The sequence below is a fragment of the Marmota monax genome, unplaced genomic scaffold (assembly GCF_021218885.2).
Source record: "Marmota monax isolate L192 unplaced genomic scaffold, Marmota_monax_Labrador192_F-V1.1 WCK01_AAM20220418_F8-fsc00031, whole genome shotgun sequence".
NCBI lineage: Eukaryota > Metazoa > Chordata > Mammalia > Rodentia > Sciuridae > Marmota > Marmota monax.
In genome coordinates, this window is record NW_026695197.1 from 13,271,570 (window position 1) to 13,299,165 (window position 27,596).

Here is a 27,596-nt window from a genome sequence, read left to right on the forward strand (position 1 = left end):
CAAAGGATAAATGCTGCTTCTTCCTGGGTGGGAGAGTGAGGCATGACTTTCTTGAACATCTCCTTCTTTTTCACAAAAAAGATATCTGCCTAATCTGATGGGTCCATGTTCAGTACTACTAACACTCAGTTTTAGGTTCCTGTGTGTTTGAAGGTCATTCCTGGTTGTTCTAGTAAATGTAATGTGACAACTTGATGAGGCTACTGTGTCACGGTGCCAGTTGTTTGGTCAAGGACCACTCTAGATGTTGAATGGCATGATTTTTAGGCTTGATGGATATTTAAATCAGTAAACCTTAAACATGGCAGAGTACTTTTAATAATGCACATGGATAGTGGATAATGAGTTTAAAGCCTTTAAGAATAAAGACTTAAGATTTATGGAAAAAGGGATTTGGACCCAAGTCTATTTTTCTCTGAATTCCATCTTTCGCCCTTGAGCACTGTACCAGGGAAAACCTGAATTTTCCCCACAATGTTGGGAAGCCCAAGTTATAATTCCATAAGCTCCCATATTGAGTCTTTTAGGCATCTGACTAAAATACAGCAATCTTTTTATTGGTGTGTGTCGCTCTCTTGGAATCACAGGGCAAAAAGAACACAGGCATTTTTGGATAAAGCCAAATACTGAGTAAAACTCTTAAGTCCTACCTGATCTATAAGCCTATCTTGCCCTTAAATTCTGTTGTAGACTGGGAAGGGGCAACCCTATGTTGCCTGAAGCTGTCTAAACCTGGTTCCAACATAAGGCAGTCCCCCTGGGAAGGAGATACAAAGAAGAGTGGCATGAAATCTTAGCTGTTGAGCTTTAACTTTGTGTCACCGGAGGTATTTGTTTTACTTTATTAAAACATCATTAAATTTACATCACAACCCTGTGAGTTGAACACACAGCCCCTCAGGGTCAGAGCTGCAGTTGACATCAACTCTCACAAAGAATAACCTCCTTGTGGCTCTCATCTGTTAGCCTAGTTGGAAGAGATTCCTCAGATTTACATCAAGACTGAGGGCTGGTCTTAAATTTTTAGCTATCTGTAGGTATTGAATCTAAGTTTTCTAAAAAATATGCTTCAAAACACATAATGTAGATGAATACCCACTAAAATCCATGTTCTCCCTTCAAAATTATAGATTTGGACTGAGATTCAGCTGTTATATTGGGTCCACATATGTCAGCCCTTTTTTTTTTATATACCTTTACTTTGTTTATTTATTTTTATGTGTTGCTAAGGATTGAACCCAGGGCCTCACAAGTGCTAGGCGAGCACTCTACTGCTGAGACACAATCCTAGCCCATGTCGGCCCTTTTTGCAACTAAACATTGCCACATAAGTAAATTCACACCTGGTCCTCCCAAATTTGGATGTTCTCCAATACTCTTTTCTTTCTTCCTTGAGATAACTAGAGCATGGCCACCCATGAAGCCATTTTCAGCAGACAACAATGCTACTTTCCCCGTGTTTCTGAATTGTGGAGTGTGAGGAGATGTTACATTCCAAGAGTACCTACACTGGACTATTTATTACACAAGTGAGAAACAGAATTCTTTATTTCTCAAGGCCCTAAATTGTTGCTATGTCTCTTGTTCAAGCAGAACATCTTAGTTTATCCTAACCAGGGCATATGGGAGTTCAAAACTCTCAGTGGATGCCTGAAATCAGGAATAGAACTAACCCTCAATATACTATGTTTTCTTTAAACATATGTAGCTAAGACAAAGTCTTAATTTATAAATTAAATGCAGTAAGAGAATAACAACAACAGTAATAAAATAAATAATTATACCAACATACTGTAATAAAGACTGTGGACAGTGATTTTTCTGTCTCTTTCTTTCAAATATCTTACAAAGTGTGGATATATGGGCAAGGTAATAATTTATATCTTTGGTAGGATGGAATAAAATAGTGATATTTTATCATGCAATTCAGGATAGCACACAATTTTCAAAGCTTATGAATTGTTTATTTTTGGAATTTTCCATTTAATATTTTTTAATTGCTCTTCACTATACATAAGTGAAACTACTGTATTCTGTTCATATTTTAAGTTAATTTTATTAACTTACAACATTTTGTGTTTTGTACAAAAAAAGTGTCCTATAAATAAATTTCTTTCATTGTATACTAATTTGTATGATTAAATTAATACCTTTTGCAAGATCGAAATTAACTGTTAAGTCAATAAATTAAAAAAGAAAGGTTGTGTCAAATTGGTCAGTTATAGAAAGGATAACTGTAGTTTTTGATGGATTTTCCCTTTCTTCTGTAGTTTAAAGGGAATGTATGGGCTCAGCACCAGATCAGGTGTGTGTTCACTGCATACCATAGAAGTATGTTTAGTCCTTTTATGCCCCTCTTGTGAGTATGTCCTAAGTGTGTTTCAAGCCAACTATATGTCTAAAAGCATTAATAAAGGAGAAAAAAGAAGACAAGTATCTCTAGCATTAGTTCATTTAATTCATATCATTGACCCAACATCTCTGATTCTTTTAAAATGGACAACCTTCTCAATTATTGAGCAATTTGGTAAGTTTTGCTAAAAACTGGGCAATGGGATAAATAAACTCTTACTGGAATTTCTGGCTTTTTATGACTATTATACAATTATTTTCATGGAAAATTTATTACACAAAGATATCAAACTCACTAGTTTTCTTTTTCTCATATAACAGATTAATTGAGTGTCTCAATAATACACTTAAATTTGTTTTCTTGATCTTGGAACAGGTGGGCACATATTAGGAAATGTCGTACTCCACAAGCTTAGCTGAATATAGATGTTCCATGTGGTGATATTCAATGTCCTAGGAAGAAAAAAAAAACTTGATATGGCAAAATAGCAAACGGAGTTATAAAAATTTCTATCTTCCTCTTTCACCTTGCCCCCAACTACAATTTTTTCTTTCTTCTACTCTTAGTCCTCCATTTCTTCTGAACTCTGATCTGTAAGGTATGTTGTGAAAACATTCACTGGATTCTATCACATTTTTAAATCAAAGCTTTTTACACTTGATGAAAAATACACAAAATTTTCATCTTGGCTTCCTTTGGGCATGATTGGGTTGACGCCTTTGTAAATCAAGGTAATATATTTTTCATCAGTATCAAAACTGACCTTCTTATTGTCATTTTGTAAAAGTGTTAAACACTGCTCTGCCTTGAGGCTTTCTTACATATTGTTCCTTTGTTCTGTGAGCAGAAATACCTTCCCTTGCTCCACCTTTGTAATTTCTTGTTATGGTTTAAATATGAGGTGTCCTCCCAAAAGCTCATGTGTTGTGACAATGAAAGGAATCTTAAATGTGAAAGCATTGGGCTATGAAAGCCTTAAAATAATCAGTGCATTAATCTTTGGATAGGGGTTAACTGGTGGTTACATAATCATAATCCTATCCTATCCCAAGGACAATTGTCTATTAGAATAATCTGCTAGTCATGGTTGATTAGAAAAGATATGAATCAGAGTATTTAGGAAAGACTTTTCAAACTGTTGTTATAATAGTCATTCTTTCCTTGAATAGAACTCTGGTGTTCTTAGCAGTTTTTTCCCCCATAGTCTAGTGAAATGCTATAAGTCTATAATCAGAAAGAATGAAGCTGACATGCAGGAAGGATTAGTGGTGAAAAAATTTGAGAGCACTGGAGTGTTCCAGTATCTGGTTCTAGCTCTTATGGAGGCCAGATTACACCACAGATGAAATGGTCTCCTGAGTTTCTCTCATCTCAATTTACCTTTAATTGGATTGATATAGCTGATCATGGAAATTGCTGATTATCTGTGTATCCTGGGAAATGTAGACTCAATAGTGTCATTATTTGTGTCTCTGGCCAAGATACTCAACCTTTTTCCTTTTGAAACAGACATTTTTGTGTTATTTTATGAAGAAGGCTCTATCTGCTAAGGGCTTATTAAAATGCAAAGGATCCTCATGGCAATAATCCAATTGCTTTGAATTCTCATTTCCCTCTAGACATTAATTGTTTGTGTTAAGGCTTTTTGTCTTGTTCAGTTTGGAAATCTGGAAAATGTCCTGACTCTGGAACTTTGCTTTAATATCTTAAAGTCTACTATTTCAGAGATCTTTCCTATTATTTCTCTTGCCATAAAGTTCTTTCAAAAGGTAAGCTGTGATTTAAAAACAGTTTTAAATTTTTCTTCTTAATAAAACATCTTTTCTAGATATGTAAAATTTAATATTTCCAAGTTCTATCATCTTATGTGTTGGTGGCATAGGAAGAAAGCCAGTTGGTTCGTCACTTATTCTAAGATTAATCTAATAATGAAGTCTCCAGAGATCCAACTGGGTAATGTTAGAATGGAGGCTTCTTCTCCATTTCACAGAATTCCCACCTTGAGCCCATACTCTTGCCACTTCACCATATGCTTAGAATATTTCAGAGAGTAAAGTCAAGTAGGAACCTACTGTTTTACCATGATTGTTTGCACAACAGATGCAGACAATTCATCAATGCTGGGAGAAATTAAGAAGAAATAGTTCTCATGGACATAGATACCAAAACAACCTTAAAATGACAGTAAAAAACAACAGCATAGAATCCTACATTGGCTCTTTCAAAAAGTATACCTTAATATTAAAATACTTAAATAATGCATTTTGAAGTAGATTAAACATGAACCATATAGAAAAAAGACTGGATCATCAGATGGGAGAACTAAGCTATAATGACAATCATATCACGTGACTAATACTTTATAAAGTACAAATCACTTGCTGAATCTTTCATACCTTTAATGGGTTCAGAATTTTACAGGAGGCAACATTATAGAAATGAGGAAAATGGGATTTACTCAGAGAGATGATAGAAATAATGTTTTCAGATAAAATGCATCCAGTTTATTTGGATTTCAGATAAATATCATTTTTTTAGTTTAATATGTCTTAATATTGCATGCTTATCTGAAATTCAAATTTAGTCGGATGTCCTGCATTTTTATTTTCTAAACTTGGTAATTGTAGGTACAGTTAGCAATTGGTGAAGCAGGCTATACTTAACAATCAGTGCAGAAGATCATAGCTGAAAATTGAAAAGATTCTAGCGTACATCCTGATTGAAATTATTGTTATTGGCAGGACATTAAATAAGATATAACTTCTTCATATCCCAAATTACCATCTGAGAAGCTAATGTGAAACTGCCCCTAAATAGGAACATTTTCTGTTAAATAACTTTGAAATATGTAAAGTATATTGACCCGGATGGAGATAAGTATGAATTGTGCATATTTTTGCAGAGGCTACTTACCACACCCACCAATCCAAGAGGGTTAAAGACCTCATTTAGTATGATGTGTGCTCTGTGATATTTATGAAGAATTATACATTACTTAAAAATGGAGCAATGTATTTCAAATTTGAGTTTGGACTCTGCTAGAAAATAGATTCAAATGGAACATTGTGTGGACAACAGAGATGCAGGGCCTTCTTGCCTCTAGAACCCATCAGGCATCAGTGTGGGGAGTCAATGAAGTTATGATAGAAGATTCTGTTGGGCTTTTGGATCCAATTGTCAAGGTGAATATTTATAGATCCTACTGTGTGACACACACACACATATACATACATATATACACATATATATACTGTTTGTTTTTCAGACTCCTGGAACTATATTTGAGTGAAAAATTAACATGTAAGAAACCCCTTTAGCTTCTTATCTGGTTGATAAAAATATAGTTTTCATCAACAGAAGTTTTATCAAACATTTACATTCTTGTTACTAGAGTGAGTAATTCCAGAAACAGACATATATCTTTCCAGATATGAAGTAACAAGTAATCTGCAACTTACTTTATAACTAGTATCAAGCCAGAAAAAAAAATTGGTCAGTGGTGGTTTGTGCTGTTTCTTGACTTCAGTCATTGTAAGGTGCATGCCATGCTTGGGCTTTACACCAAGTTTTCTCTTTTCAGTGGGCATATTCACACAACACCAAAGATAGGTCCCCAGTGAGGGAACAGGGACCACTGAGAATGCTAGAAATGGGATCTTCTCCTGCAGGTGTCGGAGCTGAAATGATAGTGCTATCTACAAGGAGGGAATCAGCTCAAAGATATGCCACCAACTAGTACTACTCTATTATGCTTTAGCTCTATCCATCATCTCAGAAATTTCATTATAAATTTCAATGTTTCTTTTAATAAGAGGCCTGAAAGTAACTGCTGGTGCTTGCCTACAGTCCTGGAGGAATGATGACATAGACCCCCTACTACAGTTCCCACCAGTGGGAACTCAACAAGCCCCATTGTACATATTCTACATGTGTGCACATTATGGGGAGAAACACTTGGTGACCTGGTGACACTGAAAAGCATTCTGCTCCACTCTGTTATTCTAAAGCAATACTAGAAAGTATAATATCATTGAGAACATAGACATATGTGAAAAGCATAAAGCCACAAAGATCCAAGGAAAATAATATGAATATGTGATGATAGGAAGAGAAGATCAAATTTCAGATAGAAAGTGACATGAATTCAATTAAAGAGAGACACTGACATCACTGTGTTGAGAGTTCCCTGGGGAAGGCTCCACTTGAGCAGACCTTCATGGATTCTTGACTACAATGGAGAGATCAATCGTTGATGGCCATTTGAGCAGCTCTTTATTTCCCCGGATTGTCTGCAATGCTCTGTGGGAGAATAAATAACACAGAAGCATCTCTTGCTTAAAATACCTTCTTTTAGAAATTTAGTTTTGAAATAAACTAATTGAGTGGAAATTTATCATTGTAGTGACCAAATAAAAGAGAAAAGAAGGGTATGGGGATATGGCCACAGGTAGAAATATAACAGTAAGGGAAGAATATGAATTTTTCCTTTTTTCATTGACTCTTTGTCCCCACGGAGGTATAGAACAGGTCAGAACATGCTAGCTGTTTGGTGAAATGGTCTTGTGCAGTATGGTGGTTTACCCCTAATGAAAAAAACAAGCAATGCTGGAAAGCTGGGTCTGCTCAGAGAGATGAGGTGGCTGATGTTCAGACAGCATTAAGCATAGGGTGGAAAACAGCTCAATATGTTCTGGACATTGCATGAGACACAGTACAAGTTGTAAAACTTTCTTCAGTTTCTGTCACTTGGTTCCTCAAATGTTTAGCTCATTCTAATTGTATAAACAAAATTCACTCTAGTCCTGAATAAAGAAGGATCATTTAATTTTGGTAGAAAAGACAAACAAAGACTGATGGGATTGCTGACTTTCAACCCTGGAGAAGGCAGCGAGGCAGCGAAAAGTAATCTCTGAAGAAAAGATTTGAGGGTTCTTCGTTACCTGTCTCTTTTTTAAAAAATTAATTAACTTATTTTAATTAGGTATGATGACAGCAGAATGCATTTTGATTCATTGTACACAATTGCAGCACAACTCTACCTTTCTATGGCTGTACATGATGTAGCTTCTTTATCTCTTTAGAAAACAGATGATAAGGAAAGATAAAGGAATTGTAATTAAACTTTGGACTGGGAAATATATTTACAATCTTCAGTTTAATGTGCAGACACTTTGCAGCTCCTACCTTCTTTAAACAAGGCCTTTATCTCCCAAAGCATGAAGGACAAAAGGAACGAGAAATGTCATAATCAAGGATAAAGAGTTCTTGGTAAGTAGAAAACTGTCCTCACAAGAAGTTTGCTGAAGACAGTTTTAGCATAAAGGGGTGAGACATCTATCTATCTTTTGTCCAAATCCATTTTTATAGTTGCTATTTTACCAGAAGAGGACCAATTAAATCTTTGAGTTCTGAAGTCTCTGGGAATGGTTAAAGACTGATTAGATTCCATGAGTATCAATGTCTTCACTTTTTAACAAGCATTTTTTGATGTAGCTTACATCAGTTATTGACTTATTCTTTTCTGGGAGTGAATGATAGGTGGATCCATGGATACTGGCTTTGTCTGACCAATTTGTAAGACAAATTCACCTGAAGTCTACATTTCTCAGAGGCTGAGAAGACTCAGGGAAGAATCAAGCAGGAAAGCTTGACCCAGAAATACAATGCTAGTCATTAAAATACATGCATGATGAGTCCTGGATTTGAATTGAAGTTCACAGTCAAATCAAAAAGCAGGGAGAGAAGATTGTGAGGAAACATCTGAAAAAAATTTGTTTTTAATAAGATCTAATAATCAGCCTCCAATAGAATGTCATAGAAATAAATAGATTTTTCTTGCTCTTGGCCACAAAATATCTACCAGGTTTATCTTATTTGAGGCTGTAGTAAGCCTCCATCTTCATTTGTATCTGCAAAAAGGCAATGATAATATCCACATATCATGCTGTAAGGAGTCACATATTTTGCAATGTGACCTGGTATATAATATAAGAACTGGAAGGTGTGTTGAAGATTACCTAGTCAATGACCAAAGGAGAGTGAGGAATAAAAGGAAAGAAAGAAGGAAGGAAGAAAAGGAGAATGGGAGGAGGTAGGGAGGAAGGAAACTAATGACTAGAATAAATAAATTCAATATGGTCAGACATATTATTTGGAACACATTCATCCATAGTCTTCAGTTCTATTTATACCCAGTCCAGTATTTTTCAAGTATGTTAGCTGCTTATGATTTGTACAATTTACTTTAAAGCACTCTGACGTGGCAGAAAGACATTATGTATATGCTCAATAGCTGAAGCTTCTACTCCAGGAGCAGTTTTCCTCTTTGAGAGCCCATACTGCAAAGTGGTAGCCAGTGTCATATCACATAACAGGTCCAAAGTCAAGGAGTGGCTACGACAAGGTATCTTGATCAACACCTCATATTCTCCTAGACTGGGGATGGCAGTAATAGTTTTATTGTTAAGATGAGGTATTTGATAATTAGATTGGTAAATGATAAAAATGTATGCGAATTGGTGAAACTGAATGATGTCCCAGGTATAAGGATTGACAACAAAATATTGAATTCCTTGCTACCTTTGTGCAAAGAAGGCATACAAGTCCAGTGCAACCCATCCATCTTCATGTTAGAGATGGCACTCAAGACAATGCGGTGCTGCCACTGATTTCAGAAGAGGAGATAACAGACTCCTACCACTGGAAGGAGGTCAGGTGTACTTTGAGTGGACTTTTCAGGTGAGGGAGTGGTCAGAGCATTCAAAGGAAGGCAGGGACTACAAGTTTACAGAAGAGATGGACTCAATGATTCTGTGCCTGCTTGCAAATAAACATACTTTATTTTTTTTTTAACAAATGTTGTTTATGAAGCAAAATTTGGTGTATGCCTGAATCTCAGTGTAATGTTGATTGCAAGATTGTGAGGGGAACTAAATATCACAGAGATCCACATAATTCAGAGTCTCTTATTGTCTCCACAGAGGTTCACGAGTTAGAAACAAGTATATTGACTTGAGTCAGTTTCCAATGCTTAGGAATGATCTCTTTCAGTGAGTATTTTAATAGATTTTGCTGGCTAAAGAGAAAGATATTTGGGGAAAGGGACTGAGTTTTGCTGCTATTTAATTCAGTGTTTAAAGGCAGTCCCCTAAGGCACTCAGCCTTCCAGGTATACACAGAGCTCACGCTGAAAAAGTTATCTTTCTTCAATATGCAGAGTTGAAGAGGGGAAATCTCAAGGAAATGGCTAAGAAAAAAATAAATGTTATTAAATGAGAATATGGACTAGAGGAGATAACGGTAAAGGATTTTTGAAGCACTTTTGAGGAGCTCCATTTTGGAGGAGAAATAACGACACCTGGGAAAGTGGCATTAAATAAATAATGCTGCCAAAAACACATCCGGAGTTTAGACGCACTATGGGCACAGATTCACAGAGCTGAATTAATGAGGACATCTTGTATTAAATCATTTGACAACCTGGATGCTATTTGTCATTGAAATGTAACTTAATATACATTTTATATGCTATAAAATGCTCACCTTCAGAATGAGTGTAATACAATGTGAATATATATATGCATGTGGGTGTGTGTATTTTTCTCAGGCTACTTCACTGTGGGAACGGGTGTTGTCAGAGTGTGCACAACTTAGATGTTGGGCAGGGAGGGCAATATCATGATATAATTATAGGCTTTTTGCAAGTGGCCCCTGGCGTACTACTAAAGAAATCCTACTAATCAGGAAGACCAGAGGGCCCCTGTTGTGAAACATGGGAACACCAACCCAGTGCCTCTTCTCCTTGAGCTCACTGTTGTCAGATTCATCTTATTCGATCTCCTAAGTTATCATATCCTTGTTCAATTTATAGAACTGTTATGGTTACCTGTTTCTCACAGATTAAAGTCAAATGCCTGCACTTGGCAGTTCAGACTTCACAGGGTGCACTCTATGGGAATCTTCTCTCTGAATAAGCTGGGGGTTTGATATTTGTTACTTTCACCTAAAATTTGCTCAATTTTACTTGTAGTCAGCCTTTTCACTCCATTTGTTTTGAAAAATTTCAGCTTAAAAAAGAATCAAGGGTTTTGTGTGTGCAATGAAAAAATGAGATGGGTGTGGCTCCCTGCTTCCAGTTTCTGTAAGTAGTCTGCAGCGAAAAGAAAGAAGAAACTATTAAAACAAAATGCCAAACTTTTTATAAGATAGCTCGCCCACACACTCTGCAGAGGCATTCATAAGCAATTTGCATAATCGACATAGATTCCAAGTATCTCTGTGCTCTGTTACATTAGGTAAAAACAGTTTGCACAAATAAATTCAGTTGGCTTTCCCAGCCAGCCATGTATATGCATACAGCTTCCTATGTGTAGTGAGGGAAAAGTTCTCCTTACCTTAAATGGAAAGAGGATGTTCTAGGATCAGAAACGTCTCAGTGTGCCAAGGAACTGACACTGTTATTTGCCCTTCCTGAAATGATCTATTGTCCAAGACCAAGTCTTGCTACTGAAGTGAGAAGTGTCTAAAGAAAGAATTAAGACAGAGAGATGTCTGTGAAATGGAGTAAAGCGATTTGTGTGGGACCAATAAAAAAGAGGCTGGCACGGTGCCTGTTTGTGCTGTGCCAGCCAGCCCATCTGTGGTCAGGCTGAGGTAAGGTAGGATTAAAAAAAATATGTGCTCTAAAAATGTGCTTCTGTTAATGTTTCTTTTTCCTTATTTTTCTAGTTAAAGATGAACTGCAATCTTAGACTAAGATGAGAACAGTGATTTGCTATATTGGAGATGTGTCAAGTTGGGGAACAATACATTTCCAGAGGTTTGCTCTCACAGAAGCAGCATGAAGGATAGAGTCCCCAAATGAAAATGGGTGGAGGGGAAGAGAAAAATGAAGAGAAATAGCATTCTTTGCTTTCCCAACAAAGGTTTTTGCATTGTTTGAGTTTTGCAGAGTTAGCCTACCTGGCAAGTGGAGAGCTAAAATGCATATCTGAGTTACAATTTTGTCTTCATTTAATAACTCCCCCTTTATTTCCTAAAATTGTAGGTTGGCTTTTCATAATCCTTCTTTCTCTCCAGTCTCTCCTCAAGAGACTGGTTCATATCAGACACCCATTATTCAGTGGTGCTGGTGGGGAAGGGGGACTATCTCAGGGAGAGAGATATGTCCACTCTCCTGGTACCTCATGTCTTCAAGCTCTTTGTTGTGGCATACTTAGGGACAAGATGAAGGGAGGGCACAGTTTATGACTTTTGTTTCAAAGAAGTAAGAGCTCCGAGGCCCCAGGGAGAACAAGTAAAGAGCTAGTAGTTTCAGAGAACATGCGATTTATTTCTTTTTGTTCTATTAAGTTGATCAGCTTAGGAAGGAAGATAGGGACTTCAAGAGAAGACTGACAAAAGGACAAACCTTCTCTGGACAGAGTCAATCACTGAGATTTCGTTAAAGATAAGAAACTTTCACTAAACTTTTTCCAAGTTATCTCTATCATCAAAAGAAAAGAGGAGAGACAGGTATGTTAATTTAGTTGATCAGAAGACTCTAGAACATGAAGAGAACCATATTTTCTAGTGGTGAAATTACTCTACCCTCCTTTCTCTAGTTATACTTATTCCAGGGATAGATTATTTTGTTCCCTCTCTATCTCTGTCTCTCTATCTCTGTCTCCTTCTGTCAGAGGAACCGTGATAGAGAAGAATCCATAATATACAATGCCAAATAATTATGGTCCACTGCTTTAGGAAAGTGGTTTCCAGAATTTTTGTGGCCCATCTTAAGTTAGTTTTTGTATATTTTGCAAAGTGCGGATTCAATTTTATTTTTCACATGTGGGCGTTTAATTATTTCAGCAACATATTTTTTGAGAAGTCTACCCATTATTTACATATTTAAACAATTAGTTGTACATATATATATAAACACTTATATGAGTGTATATGTGTATGTATATATATATATATATATATATATATATATATATATGCCAAGAAGACTATCCATTCATTTACATATTTTTTAAAAATTGGGTGTACAATATATATATATATATATATATATGTGTGTGTGTGTGTATGTGTGTGTGTGTATGTGCATGTGTACAGTATTGTATCATCAGGCGAAGTTAGATTGCCAACATTTTGTTCTTTCTATTTCAAAGATATTTCCACTATCCTAGATACTTTTTTTCCATATGGATTTCAGAATCAGCTTGTCACATTTTGCACCAAAAATGATGCTAGAAATTTGAATGGGAATTGTTGAATTTATGTATCTATTTGTAAAGGTTTGATAGCTTAACAGTCTTCCAACTGATAAAGAGGGTCACTCAACAGGGTTATTCTTACTTCTCTTGCCATATTTTTTTCCCTAAATATTTCATCCTTTTGACTTATTTTCAGGGGAGAGGATGGACTATAACCCAGCAAAGTATAGGGTCTTATCTGGTGGGGTAGGGTAAAGTTTATACATGTCAGGTTGTGATAGATAAAAGTTCAGGCTTTTCTACTTCTGAACACAGTAAAATAAATACAACAATTTGTGGGGCTACTGGGTTACAGGAGAGCTTTCATATATCAACCACCACCCCAGTTATTATGACACTTAAATATAATTTGTGTAGGAGGGGTACAGTGTGGGACTAGATTGACTACAGTACTGAGTCATTTAGTCAGGCATTGCAAATAATAAAATAGGCACAACTCCTGGGGACACTAGACTTCCTGTTACCTGCTGAGCTTACCATCCATGCCCTTCCAGACTACTTTGGATGGGGTTCATGGCAACAGATTAAGGAACTTAAGACTCCAATGGACTTTGGTCACTAGTATGAAAGGGTCCAGAAAAATGTTAAATGTGTGCCACTATGCTGTCTTTCTTGCTATGGAACCCATCCACAGAGCCAAGGTTGTACAACTGGAAAAGGTAAGATGGTGGGAGGAAGCCCCAGTAAAAGAAACTGCCACTTGGCTACATTGTAGATTTAAGCATGCAGGACAAAAGACTAAGTAGGCAGCTGTGATGTGCTGGAGACAGCCCATGGAGATCTCTGATATTGTTGCTGTTCGCTAGAACTCTCTTGCCTGCTGTCAGTGCTACCTGTAATGGCTAGATGCCACCAAAGACAATATCAGATGAAGTGATTTGGTTCCTCTTTAGTAAAGACAGATAGACCCATGGGCTGTCTCCTGTTATTAGAAAGGGCCCAATATGCTTTGATTTATGTGGACACTGTTATGGGCTTGATGCAAGACTTTCCCAGCTATTAAGGGATGGATCTGCTTGAGTGCCATGTGTGTCCTTGCTGCTGATTTATAGTGACCAAGGAACCCATTCACAGGCCATGAAGTATAGCAGTGGACTCAAGACCAGGACATACTGTGGACATTCTACCTGGCATCCAATCCAACATAATCTTGTTTAAAAATTAAACGACTTACTGATGCAAGTCTTAAGGACTGAGTGTAACTCTGTGCAGAGGTGGGCTACTCATCTACCTGAGGCACCGAGGACACTAAATGAGAAACCAAGACATTATCGACCTCCAGCCATTCCTTTGTTCCCTTGCTGGTGGCCACCCGCATTAAGGTTACAGAGGTGATGACTTCTCATTCAAAATATAAAAATTGCCTGCATTTAGTAAAAGAAATATCATTTATCTAGTAATTTGGTAAAGGTTAGTCAGCAGACACAGTTCTGGAAAAATGCCATATTGAGTGAGTGTCAACAAGCCCTTTACTGTAGATAGAATTGAAAGGACTCTGTCTGCATATAAGTGTCTAAAGGCAACATTGTCAGAGCTACATCTGACTGACTCAAGTTCACAGAGAAGTGAAGTGTGATGATAGAGCAGGTCAAGATAGCAGAGAATTGCTAAAAAATGGGAGAACAAAAGAGAAAATTAGTTTGTCAATTACAATGGGGATTTCAGAAAAAATATTAAATCATAAATCAGAGAATAGAAATAATTTATACCCTGGATCTGGTAATGATAAACTAGAGAGTTCTTTTAAAGTAAGACTGTCACCTTTTCTGCACTTGAAGAGTGGTGTGCCGGGGAGTATTATTTCTAGGGACTTAGCAAATTCAAACCAGAAACTTTGAAATACAAAGCTACAGATTATTTTCATAATGCTTTTACAACTGAGTCTTTTCATAAATGATTTCTAACACTACGTAGGAGTTTTCTAGGTGGCTGACATGTAAGGTTTAAAGAATAATTAACTAGGAAATTGAATTAAATGAGCCAAGTTATAAGCATTTTGTAATAGTTTTTTTTTTTTTTTGTGATAGGAAATTTTTCAGGCAAAGAAATAAATATTTCAAAATTAACCAGTTCTTCAAGAATTCATAGCTATTCTGAAATCAGTTGCTTCATATCTTTCTTTGGTCTCATTTATACCATTGTCTATGACTGAACAACCCAAGATCCAGGCCTTCAGTGGTCTTTCATTTGCATGAGGTTTTTATTTTGTCTAGCAGAGTGTTAAGAATGTGAAGACAAGGTGGGCATGGTGGCACACATCTGTAATCCCAATGTCACGGGAGGCTGAGGCAGGAGGACTGTGAGTTCAAAGCCAGCCTGAGCAATTTAGCGAGGCCCTAAACAACTCACTGAGGCCCTGTTTCTAAATAAAATACAAAATAGGGCTGGGAATGTGGCTCAGTGGTCAAGTGCTCCTGAGTTAAATCATCAGTACTGCCCCCCTCCCCAAAAAAGAACATGGCATCAGGCTAATGTAACTGGAAAACTTTACCTTGTCAAATAGGGCTATCACATGTAAGTCATCACTGTCCCCAGAATTATTAAAACTAGTTTTAATTTTCTGAAAACACTGACTGCGTAAGTTAAAAACTGATGAGCCTCTGGAAACATTAACTTTGGTTTCCTTATACTTCAGCTAATTGAGGCAAATGACCCAAGTGTGGAATTTGCCAGCAGCATGGGTTTTATTTAATGTAAAAAGCTTTCTTATCTACAGAGAACAGGAAAGAGGGCCCTTGGCACACTCATTTGTCTATGAAGCAAGAATATTTTCACAGGCCTTGGCCTTTGGGGAGTGAAAAATAGAACAAAGAATAGACCATGAATTTAGAATAGATGCACAGTTAGCTGCAGTTGTAGGTTTCCTACGGGCTACGTCTTGAATTCTTTCCCCCTTATAAATTCTAATTTGTCCTCCTAGTGTTAAGAAAAAGAAAGGATTAATGAACATTTTTAGGGAAGGAGACCAGACCTATTCCCTTACTGTCTTTCCTTGACGTCTCACATAACCTCTCAGCATCCTTCTCATATATCCTGGTTAACTTAATCAGGTAATTTTTACTAAAGACAAAACACACTGGAGAACAATGCACGTAAAGGGACAGAACACTCTTTATTTTGCTGTAAGGTCATTTTCATGATTTGTTGTTTTTCTTGGGCATTCCATTCTCTTGAATTTCATTGTTCAAGTTTTGTGAATCTCCAAAGGGAACGAATGAATGTCTTGCATTCAACTCTCCAAATATTTATTATGTACTTATGTGCCCTAGATTTGTACAAAGTATCAAGATAAATAGGTTGTAATTCATTCCTTTAAGGAGTGCCCATCCTAATTGTGATGATAGATATGTTTACCATTAACAAAATGCATCCTAGAAAGAGCTGTGTATGAGGGCTGAAGAACAGCTGTGGATTCTGGGGAAGAAAGCACCTCTCTTCCCAACCTTTGCATTCCATTTCACCCCACCACTTAACACCAGCAACACTGTGCAATCTCATAAGAGTAATGAACCTGAATGTAAAAGACTGCTTCTGAGACTGTGAACTGACAGTTTACAGTTACCCCTCAAAAAGACGCTGTATTTGATTTATCTGTATGTGGAGATAGAGTCCGCTCAGTCTTCAAGGATTCCATAGAGCCGGTACATGGGAAGCTGAAGGTAGCTGCATTCTGAGCTGAAACACTTTATTCTGGGCACATCTTTGTATATAAATAACTTTATACAACTTTAGAAAATTTATTATCTGGACATTATCAGTGTTGCTTTGGAAAGAAGTTTACTATGAGTTTTTGAGAGAAGAAGATATCACAATTGATGACAAATGACTATAGAGAAGATTTTAATCTACTTTATTTGTTTCTTATATACCCTTTGGAGATGGTTCCTGGAGTAAAAAATGCAGGTGAATGAATGCACTTTTTTTTTTCTGATGTTCTTTCAGATTTATTGACTTTTAAAGAAACAGACAAGGAAAAAAAAAACATAGCTAGCTAGTGAATGCATTTGATTCTCAATATGTTTCTAGTGTTATATTAATATCCTTAAACTTCAAATACTTCTAGTTCAGATTTAAAGGAAAGAGATAATTTCTGGTATAATTATATGGCATGTTTTGGTGAGTGAGCTTTTACAGTGTGGGATGGTATTGGAGTAATGATTCAGGGTGTTAAGGTCTTAATAAATGTTCAGCTCCTTATAAACAATGATTGATACTGCTGTGGTTAGTGCATAAAGATTTTTTAAAAATTTCTTTTGAGTGTTATTGGGGATCATCACATTCTGAGATTGAAAGATGAAGGACCACTGCTTTTGTAATTGTTACAAAATTAATTGTTTTAGCAATATTACTTAACTATTATTTTTAAACAATTTTAAACTCAAGATAAACCTGACAACACACAAAGAACCCTATCTGTTCTCGTGTTTCCCCAACTGATAACAATTACAAGAGTTGCCTTAAAGTTTTCTTTGTATTTTTACCTGTTTTTTTTTTTTTTACCATATGAGGCAGTTGCAGAAATGATGCCCTATTAACTAACCCTCAATGCTTCGATATATATTTCCAAGAGGATACAATTATTCTTCTCATAGTAAGAGTACAACCATCAAAATCAGAAAATTAACCATGTAATGTGACAGTTTAATGAAATAACCCCAAAGTTTACTAGCAGTCTCAATAATATGTACAATATCCAGAATCATGCATTGCATTTGGTGGTCATGGCCTTTGATTTCCTTCAGTTGGGGATAGTGGCCTCAGTCTTTCCTTGTCTTTCACAACTTGGATATTTTGAAAGACTATGGGCCAGTTACCCTGTAGAATTTTCTTCAGTTTAGACTTGACCAGATTTTCTCATCATTTATGCATAATTAATACATAAAATGATAATTTGGGAAAGAAAGAATTGTATTAAACGTGATGTTGATCGCTTCTCGACCTTTTGGCTAAGATCAAGTGTAAATGTGATGTTGAGTTCCTTTCATGTGTCATATCAGGAAGTACACGCTACCAATGTGTTCTGTTACTGAGAATATTAACTTTTTTTTACTTGGTTGGGTGGTATTGGTTTGGTTTCCTCAATGTGAAGTGAATAAGTATATTAAATTATTTATTAATAAGTAATAAGCATTTTTATGAGACTATCTTAAGATATGCTGTGCGGTTGATCTGTTCCTTTTTTTACATTTGTTTTTCATTCATTTATTTAAATCAGCATAGAATCAAAAGTTTCTATTTTCCTCATGATTTCAACCTAAAACTATCATATGTAGAAAGTTATAAAAAGAAATTATTTTTCTTTGAATGTTCAAATTATCCCATTCTTGACCAATGAGAGTCTCTTTAAGCTGGCTCCCTTGTATTGAGGCACACCCCATCATTTTGAGTCCTTCTTACTTTCTGGCACAATTTCTCGGCTCTTCTGCTATTTTTCATGGCCTCAGTTTTATAGACAGTCATTTCTTTAATGATTTTTAAATTTTCTTTTGTAGTTGTAAATGGACAGACGCCTTTATTTCATTTGCTTAGTTTTGTATGTGGTGCTAAGGATCAAACCCAGTGTCTCACACGTGCTAGGCAAGCACTCTGCCACTGAGCTACAGCCCCAGCCCAGGATTTTTTTTTAAAGAAATCAAATGCATACATAGACATACACATAACTACCTCTATCTATATATATCTGCCTGTCAGTCTTAAGAAATTTAAGTTCATCATACACCTTCTCATTTCAACCTAACACCACAGGTTTTATGCTGGTATCCAGTTTTCTGTTTGTACAGTAAGGGTCTGACTGCAGTCATCTTTGCAGCATTTGCTTATTCACTGTTCCCTCTGCAAATGGCCAACCTGCCTGGCCCAACACAGGGAGTGCAGCTCTCCACTCTGGCATGCTTTCTAAAATCCAGCTTACACAAAGAGGAAAGAGGAAGGAGGAAGGAAAAGGCAGTCAATCCACTGCTTTAAACATTAAAGCATGGCTTGTGTTCGTGTCAGTGAGCCTATGTCAACAGTGTTTGATGTCCTAATACTGACACATATGAACTCTTCATCTAAGATGTACTCTATTGACTCATTTAGAGTCTAAAGTTTAGACAATCTGTGTATTTGATGAACATTAATTTCTTTTTTTTTTTTTTGGCTTTAACATGATTGTTTATTTTTTTTTTAATTTTTTTTTATTGGTTGTTCAAAACATTATAAAGCTCTTGACATATCATATTTCATACATTAGATTCAAGTTGGTTATGAACTCCCAATTTTACCCCAAATACAAATTGCAGAATCACATAGTGGATGGGGTAGAGAGAGAAGATGGGAGGGGAGGGAGGGGGGATGGTAGAGGATAGGAAAGGTAGCAGAATACAACAGTTACTAATAGGGCATTATGTAAAAATGTGGATGTGTAACCGATGAACATTAATTTCACCAACTCACAAATTTCACGTTCTTTGGGCTAATTAACAAGTCACTAATCTTATAGTGCAAATCCCCTTCTAAAATCCATTATGCTAATTAACCTAATGTACACTGAATACACATTTTGGCTGAAATGCCAAATGGCTGAACATAATGGTACATGTTCATTAAAGCCAAAAATAATAATGGGAAGTTATACTCCATATATATATAATATCTCAGAATACATTCTACTGTCATGTATAACTAAGAAGAACAAACAAAAAAAATTAATAAGCCAAAAGTAAAGATCTATAAAGAGACTGACACATATGAACACTTGATTTAAGGTGTACTCTGTTGACTCATTTAGAGTCTAAAGTTCAGACAATATGTATATTTGATGAACGTTAATTTCACCAACTCACAAATTTCACATTCTGAAAATATAATCATCTTAGAACCATTAGCAATAATCCCTTAAAAGACACCAAAAAAAAAGTTAACTTTTGCCCATGGATGTCCTTTGTTCTTTATCTTTCCCAGTTATGATTCAACTCTAACTGTATATTACATTTGGTTGTTATATTCTTTACACTTCTTTTAATTTTCAGCATTTCTCTTGCAACATCATTCTACCAACTGACCTACATATTGCACATTTTTATTTCTGTGATTCCTTCCTGTGGTATATTAAATTGTCCTTTATTCCAATAATTCCTAAAATTGGAAGTGACTTCTGAAAATTTGGTGAAATGCAAGTTTGTTTTCTTTTGATCAAAGAGACATCATAGACAATTTATATCTGGTATATCAAGCTCCTAAGTTTGAAGGTCCTTATGTACCAATAAATTTTCTTTGATTATTTGTGTTTGTCATCAAAATCTTGATCATCACCTGTCATTTATCATTTATCATCTCCTGGCAGTATCACATTTGATCAATGGAACCTCCTTCAACCTAACAAATTTGCTCTTTTGAATGAAATTTGAATTTTTTTCTTTTTTCTTGAACAGGAAGCTCCATGCTCCACTTCCACTAACTCTGCTTTATACATAGAAATTAAATACTTTTTTCAAGGAACCCAGAATTATTTTATTGAAAATTGTGTTAGAAACAAACTCTGGATTCTTGGGTATGTATCATATTTTGAATGTGAGCTGGTTCCTTGACAATGTTGTGAGATAAATTAAGATGTTTAAAGTTATGAGTTCGAATTGCATTTTTTTGACCTTGACATATCATACATTTGAATCACATGGGATACAGTATCTCAATTTTCTGAGTATACAGGTTGCAGAATCACATTGGTCATGCCTTCACATATATACACACAGTAATAATAATGTCTGTTTCATTCTACTATCCTTCCTGTCTCCCCAACCCCTCTCCTCCCCTCTCATCACTTCTCTCTACCTAATCTAGGGTAACACTATTCTTTTTTTTTCTCACATCTTCATACATATATTTTGTATAACAATGAGAGTCTCCTTCCACCATCGAATTGCATTTTTTAGACCAACAATAATATTGGAATATGAGAATGGATAGAGAATGGGAGCTTTTCAAATAGAGCTTTTAGGAAAGGACTCCAGAAAGGGTGACATGAAAAAGATGAGGACAAGCTAAGAAAACAACTGGGAATGTGCTACAGTTAGAAGGAACAATGAGCATAAATCAAGGTAGAGACTTTCTCACTGTGAGGGGCTAGGAGAAATAAATATGACTGGAGGGAGATCCAGCAAATAGAGAAAGAAGAAAATTCTGTGAAGTTGTGGAGGATAGGGAGGTGGTGGTCAGATCATGTAGTCTTGTAGGTTTTTTTTTATTTTTTGTACCAGAGATTGAACCCAGGGGTGCTTTAGTGATAGGGTCTCACTGAGTTGCTTAGGACTTCACTAAATTGTGATCCTCTTGCCTCAGTCTCCCAAATAAAGGTTGGGATTACAGGCATGTACCACCATGCCTCTCAGTCTTGTAGGCATTTTAAGAATTTTGTATTTTATGTTTTTTTAACCCAAAGATTAAAATGATTAATAACTCTGAACCCTGAAAAACAGGAAAAGAAATAGGCTTTCTTGTGTGTTGGGAAGAGCATTATTTGATCAATATTTCTGGAAGAATATTTAATACTATATGCTAAAAGCTAAAATGTTTATATACCTTTAATCTTGTAAATTCTTTTAAGAATTTTTCTTAATAAAATAATAGAACAAATGTGCAGAATAATTTGTGATGAGAAAAAAATTAGAAATGACAAGTTGTTAATGAAAAGATAAAACTATGAAAATTATTTTAATTGAATACGGTGCTGCTTATAAAACAATGATATAACACTATTTCTCAGTAGAATATATATCAATATATTCAATGGAAAGAACAGAGGAGGAGAAGAAGAAGAAAGTAAAGGAGGAGGAAGAGAAGAGGAAGGAGATGTGCTTCTTTGAAAAGGCCTCTTACTAGTAGTAGTGATAGAGATGTCAAAAGACAGAGGTAAGTAAAATATAATTTAAAAAAGAACTATGTCAGCTAAAATAAAATGTAAAATATAATAAAAACAAATATGCTAAGAAAAATAAAAATTGAGAAGTGGTAATTACCATCAATTTCAAAATGCTAAATGGGCCAAAAAAGAAACTAAAAATTGAATAGATCAATAATATTAATGACAGTGAAATTTTTAAAAAAATGTCGACTTCCATTCTCTGTACAATTATTAAAATATTTGATGTATGTAGCTTTTCAGTATCTTTAATCAAGCTTTTTAGGAAATAGATATTTTTCAGTCTTACATAATATTTTCCAGAAAACAGAACAAAAAGAGAAGTGATTATTTTGTTATTTTTAAGGTATGGATAAATTGTATCCCCAATCAGTTATACATAAGGATAAGGAAATATAAAACTTCAAAACATAGTTTCAGATAATAAAATCCACAGGCACAATTTAATATATGTCATTATTTAATATGATCTTTACAAGGGTCCAAAATTATTAAGAATAAAGTGCTGTACAAACTCCTAACCAAATAAACTTTGTACAATGCAAACCCTGAATCCCTATCTTAACTACATTTTTGTCCCTCTTCATTGTTACTATATTCTAGACAGAGAGATTTCTATCTCTTTTTCCAGAGTGTCAAGTTCTTTTTGACTTCACAGCCTTTATTGCTACAATTCCCCCTGCTTAAAATTGTTTTATAATAGCTTTTCATTTTCTCAGTTTCCTCATCTATTACCTGGCTTAATAATTAATGCTCAAAGGATCTTTATGAGAAGTAAGACAGGGACCTGAAAGTCTTTTCTGATAAGAATGAGTATTTTTATTTCTATTTTTATATTAACTATTACCATCATTGCAAAAACAACTAAAATCATAAAATTCAGTTTTCTCCCAGTTCTTGTCAACATCGTTTGAGAGGTAGGTCCTATGGCAGCTCAGTGCTGTAATTATTTCTAATGTTCTCACTTCACAGGTACAGTATTCACCACTTGCCTGAAAACCAAAATTATTACTATCATATTTTGCAAACAATGAATTGTGCCCCGGATGTTTATGGCAGTCTTGTTGCCTTGTAAATGGATGAACAAGCTCCGAAAGGAAAACTGTGATGCTGTGCTGGGGTGAACAGCTGACTTGCCTTTTACAAGCTATCCATAAGAAATATGGGGCAGCCTGAGAGCTGGTTGTAAATGGAAGACATCTGAGACAGGAGCAATCTGTCCATGAAAGAGGAAGGCTTCTGCAAACCAGCAATAAGAAGGCTGGGTATGAAGTACAGAAGACAATTCAAAATATTAACTTTTAAGAAATTTAGAATAATCGGATCTTTACAATGGAGTCCCAGGATGAAAATGTTCTCAAACTTCTGCTTGGTCCATACTGGATGATTTTTTCATGAATCAATTGTTTACTTATCAAGTAAGCAGCAGTACTAATGGAGCACTCAGTAGGAACCAAGCCTTGTGTTTCAGGTGTTGGTTGTAGGCCATGAGGATATTATTTTGGGCTTCAAATATGAAAGATAACATACACATTTTGCACATAATTTTAAGCATGTTGTAGTTCACAAATTGGTTTTGTGTATATTACCTTACTGGACTTCCCAAACAAATTCTGAATGGGTATTGGAAAAATAAATGTAAGGGTATCTAGGCAAAATGACTTCCTCAGAGTCCTTCCATGAGTGGGTGGTGCAGCCTAGATGCCAATCTAGGGCTTTTTGCACCAACATACTAGTACTTCTTGTCTCAGGGCAGAGGACTATGAATAGCTTTAACACAAGCCATAATGCAATTTCTGTTATTTGACACTGCTTCATTAAATACCTGGAGAAAAAAAAAGAGTGCCTGGAGGAACGAAGCAAAAGATTACTTGGAAAGTGTGACATTTCAACAAAGATCAAAGACATGAAACAGAGGTTTTGCCCATTCTAGACTTGTGATCTTTTCAGTACTAATGATGGAATCCAACTCTGACATCACTGTAGAGCTGGCAGCACAAACATGTCCTCTGAACATAAACAAGATGACATCTGGAAAAGAGGCTACTGATGAGATAGATGATTAATAAGTAAAGGAGCAACAACCAGCAGAAGCCATGGCATCATGTCATTGGATCTTGAAATCTTCAAGGTACTCCATCTTCAATAACTAGGGACCCGAATTGGCAGGCAGGTAGCAGGCATCACAGGCTGCCAGGTGAACACTCTTAAAGCTGAGCAGAGACCTCAGCAGAATATTGACACTGAAGAGTACTGATATTTCTTTAATTATCTTTTTATTTCACTGAAATAACCAGGCTAAAAAGAATTAACCAAATAAACTTTATGATACTCCAGTGTGAGGCCAGATATAATTAGCGTATTAAAATGGCAGTTGACTTTGGCAGGGAATTCAGGCAGGTTTCAAAGCAATTAAGTGAGAATTTATAGTGGATGATGCCTTCTGATGTTATCAAGGTTGCCATAAGGACACCACCACCACTAAGGTGATTTTTTAAATAGGGACTATTACTCAGAATTTACTTTTTTTCTTTCTAAATATAAAGAAATAGATGTCAACTGTGGAAAATTTAGAAAAGGCTGACATTAAAATCATTCACAATATTAAATTTCAGATACGTAATGCCACTACTAAAGTTTTAATGTACTCCATTCTAGTCTTAATATATATGCTATAACAAGCGTAAATATAAAATTGATTTGTATGTGTATATAATTACATGTATAAAATTATTATACATGTGTATATATAAATGTATACATATATGAAGTATATGTATATATAAATGAGAGAGAGACTGAGACAGAAATAGAGAGAGACATTACATTTCATGTTTTTTTCCCCCTCACGTAACAACTGTAAACATTGTTTTACATTATTGCATTAGCATCACCTCTTTCAAGGGTCACTTTCTGCAGAGGATGCTGTGCCAAGGACAGCTTGCCAGGCAATTGTCCCTAGGTCAGTTCATTTTGCAGATGCTTCCTCTTGCACATGCTTGCTGCCCCCTGATGCCTCTCTTCCCTCCACAGAAGTTCAATCACTAGAAATCCAGACAAATCTCTCTTGACCCAAAGAGGCCACCACTGTGCTGACCTCCTCAAAGGAGTCATGTTGGAAAAGGCACAGTTCCCAATAGCCCATCTATGACTTTTCCTTCACACCACAAAAAGAAGACTGTACATGTACAATTTACTTTACTAGAGGATGGAAAAAAAAAAAAAAACAGAGATGATTCAGATCCTGGGATCATGGTGTGGAGTGGAAGCAACCTGCATACTGAATATGGTAATCCTGAATTCCAAGGCAAAGAAGAAAAAATTGAAACCTGCCCTCTTCTATCATTGCCTTGATTCCTGCACTCACTTTAGGTGTGCTCTCCCTGTCCAGCTACTCCCCTAAAAGGACACAGTGCCTTAAGGCATGACACTTCCCAAAGTCTGAGACAATTACTTTCAGAAATACACAGACAGAGGTGGGAAGAAGGATCAGATAGAGAAGGGCGAATGTGTATTTCTCAGAAGACCAGTCCATCCTGGAGGTCCTAAGGTTCTAGGTCTATCTCTTGAGTCTTTGCCTGAAACGGGAGATGATTATTGTTTTCTTTCCTCATCTTTTTCCAGTATTCACTTGAGAGTCTATTAGATCAGCTTCACCTATATGAACACACATGCATATATACCTCCATATGTATACACAGTACAAATAATAATTCTTACCTAGAGGACAACTGGCTATTTTATGAGAGGCATTTGTTTGCATAATGCCAATTATGCATGGAGTTTTCACTATTAACACGTAGAAAGAGTTTTCTGTGGCTTTGTAGGAAAATATCAGATATGGTTTCCTTTTTGTACATCCTCCTCCAATTCAAGAGAGCTTACTGATTCGTGAGAAATTCACTCTAATTACCATACTCTTGAAGCAACAATAGAACATTTCTTGAAACTGCAGTTTTTCTTTACCTTGATATAGAAAACTGTCTTGAGCATAAAGTACTTTTTCCTAATTTACATAATCTCTCACCAATTATTGACTACATTATTTTCATCTGTCTTGTTTATAAGTATATCAACCTTTAAAGATTCTTTCAGTAGCTTCACAAAGAAACAAACATGTCAGAGTTAATAAAGAACTAAATGGCAAAAGCAATGAACACATTTTCTAAAAGCAAAGTTCTGTTATTCACTATTTCATTAATGATCTGAGGAATGTTGGACACAGTACTTAGACTTTATGTACTTTAGTGTCTTCTTTTTCAAAAATATGATGACAAGCAGAACAGTCTTCAGGATCCCTTCATAGTCAAACATATTTAAACATATTAAACCTATTTAATCATATTTAAATCAGTAATTCTTATGAGCCAAGTTATCTACAAATACCTTAAGCTATCAATGACATCAATCAAATAATCATCAGACACACAGCTAATTTTGTTTGATTTTAAGTATAATTTTATAAGTCTTTCATAGTCATTTGGGATGAATAATAATTGTTTTGAATGAAGACAGAGTAATCCTTTGATAGCCGGTGCTCCTGGATCATCAAGCAGGCCTCTTCTAAGCATTCCATCATTTTAGCATTCATTATTCAGCTCTTACTATGAGCTATGCACTGTTTTAAGAAATAGGGATAGAGCAGTAACAGAACAAAATGAAACAAAGAGACAAGTAAAAATCCAAGAAATTCTAGATTTAATAAACCAATATGGAAACATTAAGACTCTGATCAATGCCAAACTAGGAAGGGTCTGCACCCTCTGTTGTTCATGGGGAGGAGTGAGAGTTTGATCTTTACATAAACGTTGGGGTAAGATAAGGTGAAGAAATGAAAGAGGATATTATATTTGTTAAAGTAGAATAAACCAAAATCTCTTCAGTCCACATCCCAATAACTTGTATTTCTTGATCCTTAAAGGTAAGCTATCTGATCTGAATAATTTTACATTTTTAGATACCTATAAGCTGCTGAAAATTTTGCCCACATCTCGAAATGTTGACTAAAGAATTTTGGCAGTTGATCTTTTCTTTAAAAGCCTTCTGGTAAGTTCTCAGATTTTGTTCTGAGAGATGTAATGACAAAAGTCTTCAACATGCTAACATTCATTTCTGGCTTCTATATTTCCCCTAATCATTACCCAAGTATAGGTTACATAAGTTTTGATATTCATGTTTGTATCTTGATAATAGATATTTCAAACCAAAGTATTGGCAGGCTGCCCTTTCCATCCACCATTAAATGATGTCCCGACCACCCATCATCCTCTCTGAAACTATTATAGTGGAAATAATAGGAGCAATAAGTTAAAGCTAGAATAATTTAGGTTAGGATTGAGAAAGATATGCTGGCCACAAACTTGTAATCCCAGCCTCTTGAAAGACTGAGGCATACAGATCACAATTTAGAGGCCAGTTTTAAAAACTGAGTGAGACCCTGTCTTAAAGTAAAAAGTGCTGTAGATGTAGCCCAGTGGTAGATCAACCCTGGATTCAATCCCCAGGGACACACAACACACACACACACACACACACACACACACACACACACACACACACGGGTGGGGGTGCTAAGAGAAATCAGTATTTTCAAAGAAGTACAATGAAATAAAAATATGATGAAATGGAAATAAAACAGGCTCAGATTCTCATATCAAGTCAATTAATGATTCTATAAGTTGGGTTAATCATGTTACATCTTGGAACGTTAGCTAGCTATCTTCAGCTATAAAATGGAAAAGTTGGATAGAGAATTTGATAAATGTATCTTTCTGTAATGGATTAAGCAGTCTTATTGATCCCTGAACTTCTCCACAGATACGGTGCTATAATTCTTACATCTCTTGGTATATTTTTCTATTAGATACAAGGAAGCTAAGATGTCATCTAATCACTTTATATTTTAAGGATAAGAAGTTCATATAAAATACATGCAGTTTTCTTTTTTTTCCTCAACAGGTGAGTCATGGAACAAGGAAAACATGACCTAAAATTTTGAGGCAGGAGTGCCTTGACTTAGAGAAAAGAAAATGACTATTATGAGAGTTTTCTAAGAAGATAATAGATAATGCTTTTAAGTAGC

The 27,596-nt window shown here is 35.7% G+C and overlaps 1 long non-coding RNA gene across 1 annotated transcript; it reads right to left on the reverse strand.

The window, feature by feature from the left end:
* Positions 1-2,440: 2,440 nt before the first annotated feature.
* On the reverse strand, positions 2,441-10,862 carry LOC124081903 (uncharacterized). The gene is made up of 2 exons (XR_006848183.2): positions 10,747-10,862; positions 2,441-2,805 (listed from the first exon to the last, which is right to left on the reverse strand). It is a non-coding gene; the product is annotated as an uncharacterized LOC124081903 (long non-coding RNA).
* Between the last annotated feature and the right edge of the window lie 16,734 nt (positions 10,863-27,596).